Below are 3,433 nucleotides of genomic sequence, written 5' to 3' on the forward strand. Positions count from 1 at the left end.
TTTAATCTAGTTATGTTTGGTAGAAATGAACTAATTTTAACGTTCGTCGTGAAATTACTAAATTTCTCTACGTTGACCTAGTTTAACAGAACCTTAAAATTTATATAATAACTATCAATCTTCAAGACCGTAGCCTTTCAGCACAATTATTAAAGTATTAATCATAATAATGTAACTATAGACTAAGAGAGTGGTAGAGTGAATATCACTTCAAAATTCATAAACTTTTTAAAGAATAACGATTTTTTAAGCAATTTTAGTAAATAATTCATTTAGAATCGTTCGTAAGTAAATAAAAAAAACTATTGTACTCTCTGTTGAACCTTGTTGCGAGAGTACAAAAATAAGTTACATTTTTTTTAGAAAGTATTTAATGTAATCAATCCTTAAAACTCGGAATAGTCTCTCCGGGTTTTAACAATTCTACCTGCTATAATATAATAATAATAATAGTACTCACTAATTTACATTGTCCTTACTGTCGTTGGAGGTTTATAAAACACCTGTTTTGACTAGCCGATTGAAGTTCTGGCAAATTTCTCGCCATTTTTCTTGCTAGTTTCACACTCCTTGCTATCAGTTATGTTAGTTGCCTGCAGATCACATATCCTTCCATTGTCGTAGATATGACCAAAATTGAATATTCCAATATAAAAAACGTTTTAACACCGGTCAGCACCAACAACTTTTACTTTGTACATTCCGGACAACCTTCTTACGCACGTTGTTTGATCTAATTAAAGTTCTTAAAAAACAGTAATGAAATAATTGAAGAAATTATGGTTTAAAAAAACATAAATTAATTTCATCTTACATTTCTGCGGATTTTTTTTTTTGGAGTGGTTTGTCACCTATACTGTAGTTCATGGGAACTTATCACCAAATAAGAGTTTCGCATCATGTTATCCATTATTACATACATACTTATGCATATGTATGCTAGGACCTGTTGAATTACAGTAGATAACTTATAACTGGTACAAAGTGCATCAGTTTGGTAGTACATAGAAATATGTACATATATCAAATTGTAACAGATTTCTCGACAAATCGTCTACCTTGTAACTTACTCTCGAGTTCGATCACTGAATTGTTCAATAAAAGTTCCTATTTACTGTTTATACACTTATATTTATTCTAATTTAAACAACTTAACGCTTATTATTCATTATTTGAGTTTACTACTTCTTGTTTATGCTCTTTACTAAAACACTGAATTGTGTCTTTGCACACCCCGACGATGGCGTTAATTCTAAACTTCCAAAGATTAATACCAACAAGATCCTTGCTGGAGTGTGTACCGTTGTTTCATGTACAGCAGACCGTTATGTCATCAGAAAGAAAGACATATGGTTATCACAATCTTTTTTATATTTGTCCACAACTTTTCTCAAATATTCTTCCAAAATTCGATTGAATCACCACCGAATACCGCAGACCCAGTTTCAGACACATCTCCTAAATTAGAGATGATTCAAAAGTCCTCCCATGATACGGCTTTTGCTTTGTTTTTGTTTGGTTAGAAATTGAGTATACCTCTGGCCATTTACTATAATAATCCATGGCTACCAAAACATATTTGTTTCCTAAGGTACTGTAAGGGAATGGATCAACTACGTTCATGGCAAAAACAGCGCACCCGAATTACACTGTTTCATCTGGCCATGACTTCTTGACCTCGTCCTTTTATTATTTACAATGCACTCAGCATAATTCGTTATTTACTCTGTAACTGTCTGCCGACAACCAACCCAATTAAATCTTTGTTTTAATGTCTCCGGGTTTTGTGATTCCCCTGTATTTTCCACTTGGACCGTTGTGCAGTTTCTTGAGAACTTTGAAAATTTTTACTTTCGGAACAATCTTTCTTCTTTACTGGCGTAGGCTAATATAGCCGAGTTAACAACAGCGCGCCACTCCTTTCTTCTTTTCTGTACGTGGCACCAATTAGATATTCCAAGCGAAGCCAGGGCCTTCTCCACTTCGTCCTTCCAACTGAGTGGACGTCTTCCTCTTCCTCTGCTTTTCCCGGCGGGTACTGCGTCGAATACTTTCAAAGCTGGAGTGTTTTCGTCCATTCGGACAACATGACCTAGCCCTCGTAGCCGCTGTCTTTTAATTCGCTGAACTATGTCAATGTCGTCGTATATCTCATACAGGTCATTCTTCCATCGAATGCGATATTCACCATGGCGAATGCGTAAAGGACAATAAAGCTTTCGCAGAACCTTTCTATCGAAAACTCAAAACTTCGACTCATCAGTCGTCATCGTCCCAGCCTCTGCACCATATAGCATGACGGATATAGAGTTTGGTTTTTGTTCGTCGAGAGAGGACTTTACTCCTCAATTGCCCACTCAGTCCGAAGTAGCACCTGTAGGTTAATATCATAGGCATACGCCAGCAGCTGTACACTCTTATAAAAGATTGTACCTGCTTGATTAAGTTCTACAGCTTGAATTATTTTCTCCAGCAGCATATTCAAGAAGTCGCACGATATGGAGTCGCCTTGTTTGAAACTTCGTTTGGTGTCGAACGACTCGGAGAGTTCCTTCCCGATCCTGGCGGAGCTTTTGGTGTTGCTCAACGCCAGTCTACACAGCCGTATTAGTTTTGCGGGGATATAAAATTCAGACATCGCGGCATAAAGGCAGCTCTTTTTCGTGCTGTCGAAAGCAGCTTTGAAATCGACGAAGAGGTTGTGTGTGTCGATTCTCTTTCACGGGTCTTTCCCAAGATTTGGCGCATGGTGAATATCTGGTTGATTGTTCATTTGCCAAGTCTAAAGCCAAAATGATAAGATCCAATCAGTTTGTTGACGGTGGGCTTTAATCTCTTAGACAATACGCTCGACAGAACCTTATACACAATGTTGAGGAGGCTTATCCCAGTCTTTTCGCGACGTGGCTTTAATTGGATATTCCGAGCGTAGCCAGGTCCTTCTCCTCTGCTTCCCCCAGCGGGTCCAGCGTCGAATACTTTCAGAGCTGGAGTGTTTTCGTCCATTCGGACAACATGACCTAGCCATCGTAGTCGCTGAACTATGTCAATGTCGTCATATATCACATACAGGTCATCGTTTCATCGAGTGCGATATTCGCCGTGGCCAATGAGCAAAAGACCATAAATCTTTCGCAGAACTCGCAACGTTAGTTGTTGTCTTCGTCCAAGCATATAGCAAGACGGGAATTATGAGTGACTTATAGAGTTTGGTTTTTGTTCAATGTCATCGGCATACGCCAGCAGTTGTACACTCTTATAGAAGATACTTTCGACCGACCATATTGATAACTTTAAATTTAGAGGTTTAAATAAAATAGGTAAATAAATAAATAAAATAAGTAAAGAAAATCAACCAAAACCCCCCTAAATTTCATACGCAATTGTATAACTTGCATATATCGTGAATGCTAAAACTGTAAATATTTACAAC

This window comes from Bactrocera latifrons, unplaced genomic scaffold, assembly GCF_001853355.1.
Source record: "Bactrocera latifrons isolate USDA-ARS-PBARC rearing strain unplaced genomic scaffold, ASM185335v1 scaffold_517, whole genome shotgun sequence".
In the NCBI taxonomy this organism is placed as follows: Eukaryota; Metazoa; Arthropoda; class Insecta; order Diptera; family Tephritidae; genus Bactrocera; species Bactrocera latifrons.